Genomic DNA, 6,260 nt, shown 5'->3' with positions numbered 1-6,260 from the left:
AAGAAAAGAAAATGTATTTATTTTGCTACTTTCTTTGGAAACAAAATAGATAAGATAGAAATATAAAACAGCAGGCTGATCAACAAAATGAATTGAGATCTTCAAATCATTTCATTGGTATTATGTTGACTGTTTAGGGCAGATCTATATGATTTTAGTTTCAAATATTTACTTCATCCAATTGAATGGGTAGCATATAAAAAAAAAAATGGTATGATTGCAATTGAGACAACTCTTCACAAGTGACCAAATGACACAGAAATTAACAGTTTTGTATGAACATCAACAATGAGCAAAGCACATACTGCATAGTCAGCTATAAAAGGCCCCAAATGACAAATGTAAAACAATTCAAATGAAATAACTAACAGCCTATACAAATATGTAGCACAGCAACAAACGGCAACCCCCAAATTACAGGTTCCTTGCTTGGGACAGACACATATATACATAAATAAAGAATGCGGTTAAACATGTAAGTGGGATCCTAACCCACCACTAACCTGGGATAGTTGTGTAACAATACAACATAAGAACCAACTATAAAAATCAGTTGAAAATGAATACATCTAGAAATACATCTAACAAAAACAGATTGGATGTGGCTGGGTACTTTTACATCCTTTCAACAAAAAGAAGCTAATTACAGATCTGAGAGTACTAACAGTTACTAACAGCTAGTTTAAAGCTAATAATAACCAATAAAAAAATCATGTATCTATGACTAATTATCAATCAGTACACATCCCACATCCAATAAATTTAGAGAAACATGTATTGAAGGCCGTACTTTAACCTATAATGGTTTACTTTTCAAATTGTTATTTGGATGGAGAGTTGTCTCATTGGCACTCACACCACATCTTCCTATATCTATAAACTGTCAGAGATAAACATGCACACAGAGTGGACGTGGCTGGGTATATCCTTATAACAAAAAGATGATAATTGCAGGTCTGAGAGTACTGACAGTTTCTGACAGCTAGTTTAATGTTTTTAACAACCTAAAACAAAAATCATGCATCTAAGACTAAATTATCAATCAGTACACAGCCAACATCCAATAGATCTAGTGAAAAGATGTTAAAAACAGTTCGAGAAAAACATGACCTTGTGCAATGCCAAGGTTTTGTTGAACACATTTTTGTAATATATTCAGATCTAACACACTGTACATTATTAACATATATTAACTCAACCTGAATGAAGTTGTTATGTGGCTGCACTTAAATCTCCGAAATTGTTTCTTTAAATACAAGATGTCTTATAGTTCAAAGTTATGATAATATCTGGCTTGCATATGGGTCTAGATGAGTTAGAAAGCACTCTTCTGTTGTATTTCACATGAAAAATATTTTCTACAAAGCCTGGCTGAAGTCAGCTTTTCTAGCCATGGATTGCAACCCAACCCCCTTCTCTTTAAACCTAATATGCTAATGATACAGGGAAGATCATTTACTTATTTACAGTTCAAAGTTAGAAATGACAACCACAAGTGACAAAACAGAACCATATGAGAAGAAATGGAACCATATGATAAGAAATCAAGGGACAAAATAAAACCATATGAGAAGAACATACGTACAGGTTCTCACAAATTATCTTGCACATTTAAATAACATCATGCTGAAAATGTACCTAATGTCTACTAACTTTAAGTTTAGGCTTTTAGCCAGAGGCAAACTAGTGGAAATGTATTTAAAAAAGAGTCATTTGGTAATCGATACAACAAGTACACATGGTCAGTGTCTCCTTCGTGATCTCCTTGTACATACAAAATATAAACCCAACAAATATTAAACGACACTGCTAATTTTTATTGTATGGTACTGCTCTGATATTCAGGAGAGACGTCACTGGGGAACACTATTTTACACAGAACACTATGGAAAAAGCATAGAACATAATTAACAAAATCACAGAACACTATTAAATAACTATGGAAAAAGCTGTCTACTGTGGATTCATTTATTTTTGTGGGTACCAATTTCGTTGAGTAAGGAAAACTTTCATGTTCGTGGAAACTTGATTTTGTGGCTTTGCTGAAGTCTTCATACAAGCCTAACGCGTTGACATATTTATTAAACATAGGAAACATGTAATCTAAGGGCGGTCTATAGTACTCAAGCCCGAGAAGTTTCATTGTTCCTGAAAGAACTATAGTAAAGAGGGGCGTCGGTTCGGCTGCGTGCGATTTATAATTAAGCAGAATGGGGATGTTAGAATTCAGAAAGAGTCTGTTCCACTTCGTACTTTGTTTGGCCTTTTAATTTTTTTTTGGATTATAGCGTCACTGATTAGTCTTTTGTAGACGAAACTCGCATCTGACGAAGAATAATAAAATATTAATACTGGTATCTATGATAATTTAATTGCAACCACTGGGTCGATGCTACTGCTGGTGGAGATTTATTTGCCCGAGGGTATCACCAGCCCAGTAGTGGGCATTTTTGTGTTGAGTTGAGTTATCATTGATATGATCATAATTATTAACTGTTTACAAAACTTTGCATTTTTGAAAAAAAAAGGCTTTTTTTACCTCAGGAATAGATTACCTTAGCTATATTTGGCAAACGTTTTAGGAATGTTTGGTCCTCAATACTTTTCAACTTCGTACTTTGTTTGGCCTTTCAAACATTTTTAGCTCACCAAGCCTAAAAGGCCAAGTGAGCTTTTCCCATCACTTGGCGTCCGGCGTTCGTCGTCGTCCTGCGTCCGTCGTCGTTAACATTAACAAAAATCTTCTCCTCTGAAACTACTGGGCCAAATTAAACTAAACTTGGCCACAATCATCATTCATGTATCTAGTTTAAAGTTTGTGTTTTTTGACCCGGCCAACCATCCAAGATGGCTGCCATGGCTAAAAATAGAACATAGGGGTAAAATGCAGTTTTTGGCTTATAACTCAAAAACCAAAGCATTTAGAGCAAATCTGACGAAAGGGTAAAATTGTTTATCAGGTCAAATTCTATCTGCCCTGAAATTTTCAGATGAATCAAACAACCCGTTGTTGGGTTGCTGCCCCTAAATTGGTAATTTTAAGGAAATTTTACTGTTTTTGGTTATTATCTTGAATATTATCATAGATGGAGATAAACTGTAAACAGCAATAATGTTCAGCAAGTAAGATTTACAAATAAGTCAACATGGCCAAAATGGTCAGTTGATCCCTTTAGGAGTTATTGCCCTTTATAGTCAATTTTCAACCATTTTTCGTGAATATCCATGATCTTTTACAAAAATCTTCTCCTCTGAAACTACTGGGCCAAATTAAACCAAACTTGGCCACAATCATCATTGATGTCTCTTGTTTAAAGTTTGTGTTTTTTGACCCGGCCAACCATCCAAGATGGCCGCCATGGCTAAATATAGAACATAGGGGTAAAATGCAGTTTTTGGCTTATAACTCAAAACCCAAAGCATTTAGATCAAATCTGACATAGATAAAATTGTTTATCAGGTCAAGATCTATCTGCCCTGAAATTTTCAGATGAATTGGATAATCCATTGTTGGGTTGCTGCCCCTAAATTGGTAATTTTAAGGAAATTTTACTGTTTTTGGTTATTATCTTGAATATTATTATAGATGGAGATAAACTGTAAACAGCATTAATGTTCAGCAAAGTAAGATTTACAAATAAGTCAACATGACCAAAATGATCAGTTGACCCCTTTAGGAGTTATTGCCCTTTATAGTCAATTTTTAACCATTTTCGTAAATATCCATGATCTTTTACAAAAATCTTCTCCTCTGAAACTACTAGGCCAAATTTAACAAAACTTGGCCACAATCATCATTGATGTATCTAGTTTAAAAATTGTGTTTTTGACCCGGCCAACCAACCAAGATGGCCGCCACGGCTAAAAATAGAACATGGAGGTTAAATGCAGTTTTTGGTTATTACTGAAAAACCAAAGCATTTAGAGCAAATCTGACAAGGGGTAAAATTGTTTATCTAGTCAAGATCTATCTGCCCTGAAATTTTAAGATGAAGGGGACAACTCGTTGTTAGGGTGCTGCCCCTAAATTGGAAATTTTAAGGAAATTTTGCTGTTTTGGGTAGAGATAAACTGTAAACAGCAATAATGTACAACAATTTAAGACTCACAAAAAGGTCATAATGACCAAAATGGTCAATTGACCCCCTAAGAAGTTATTGTCCTTTATAATCAATTTTTAACAATTTTCATAAAATTTGTAAATTTTTACTAACATTTTCCACTGAAACTACAGGGACAAGTTCATTATAGATAGAGATAATTGTAAGCAGCAAGAATGTTCAGTAAAGTAAGATGTACAAACACATCACAATCACCTAAACACAATTTTGTCATGAACTGTCTGCTTCCTTTGTTTAATTCACATATATAAGGTGAGCGACACAGGTTCTTTAGAGCCTCTAGTTTAATTCGAGCGTCACTGATGACTCTTTTGTAGACGAAACACGCGTCTGGCGTAAAGTATCTATGATGAGTTTATTTGCAACCCCTGGGTCGATGCCACTTCTGGTGGATATATGTTTCCCCGAGGGTATCACCAGCCCAGCAGTCAGTACTTCTGTGTTGAGTTGAGCTATATGTTCATAATTATAAATTAACTTTGAATTCTTGAAAAATTAAGGCTTTGCTACCTCAGGAATAGATTACTTCTGTATTTGGCAAACGTTTTAGAAATGTTTTGTCCTCAATGCTTCGTACTTTGTTTGGCCTTTTAAATGTTTTTTATTCGAGCGTCACTGATGAGTTTGTAGACGAAACGCGCGTCTGGCGTAAATACCTATGGTTGCGTTGGATAAAAACCGCAATTTTTATACCTGTGCATGTAAAACAAATTTCGTTGTAGAAGGGTTTAAATACAACACAAACAACAATTTCCAAAAGATCAAAAAAGTGAAAAATATAAAAAAGAAGATGTGGTATGAATGCAAATGAGACAACTATCCACAAAAGACAAATATAAAGACCAAAAAGTATATTTAATCAAAACGCATTAGACTAACATGTTGAACAACTGATGTTCTTTAACCCTGCTGACTGTCATTGGAGATTGCCAAATAAAATTGATCACGAGATGTATCAAAATGGGATCTTAATATAAATTTAATACTAAACTTGTGGCCCAGTTGTTATGCCACAAACAGTAAGGTGTCAATATTTTTTTGTACACCATATCTAGATTTCGACAATATATGTCTCTTCAGTGATGTTAGGGATCGTAACGGTATTTGGAAGGCCATATCATTTACCATAATATAAGATAGACTCTTGAATTTTAAGAGTCAATATAGGATGAACGGATCATAGAAACCGGAGGGAAAATATGATACAAGCCCAAACGAAAAAAAGTCTAAATTGAAAACTACGTTCAAATCTATGATTGCGTTGGATAAAAAACGCAATTCTTATACGTGTGCATGTAAAACAAATTTCGTTGTAGAAGGGTCTAAATACACCACAAGCATCATTTTCCAAAAGACCAAAAAGTGAAAAAGTATATTTAAACGCATTTGACTAATATATATATATATATTGAAATGTTAGTTACAAACAAACAAACAAACAAACAAACAAACAAACAAACAAACAAACAAACAAACAAACAAACAAACAAACAAACAAACAAACAAACAAACAAACAAACAAACAAACTAACAAACAAACAAACAAATATTTCTTTTGCCAATCACGGCGCCCAAAATGAGCAGAATAATTACAATATAATTTTCAACAGGATGTAAAGTAAATTAAAAATAGGTTAAACAAAGTACATAATATGATTGATTTTGATTTAGTTGATTGATATAATATTAAAGCAAATGAAGTAGGCAATTTGTAATAATAAACAGTCATATATAATACAATATGACCAATAGTCTGTTACTCTGGTCCCTTTATTGGACAGCACACCTCATAGTATACTAATAATTTTTCAAATGCATGTAAAAGAAATAACTTATGTAAATGCATATTTGATCATACATAATTTTATATAGAGAAATCTAATTTAATATGGAACTTCTGTTTATATTTAAAACCTCTAATAATTGACAAATTTATATTATCAAAATGTTTTTATCTTCATTTCCCATTAGGCAAATAAAAAAAGTGATTTTTTATCAAGTTTTGAAATATTTTTGTTTTTACTATATATTTTGCTTAGAAAGGGATTTCTAACATTATCCAGAGTTTTACATGTTGAAAGAAAAATGCTTCTCATCTTCTATTTCCTCATTACAGAGTTTGCATTTCTATTTTCTAGT

This window comes from Mytilus trossulus, chromosome 2 (assembly GCF_036588685.1).
Source record: "Mytilus trossulus isolate FHL-02 chromosome 2, PNRI_Mtr1.1.1.hap1, whole genome shotgun sequence".
Lineage (NCBI taxonomy): Eukaryota > Metazoa > Mollusca > Bivalvia > Mytilida > Mytilidae > Mytilus > Mytilus trossulus.
The sequence above is the reverse complement of the archived record's forward strand: the minus strand, read 5'-3'. Positions refer to the sequence as shown.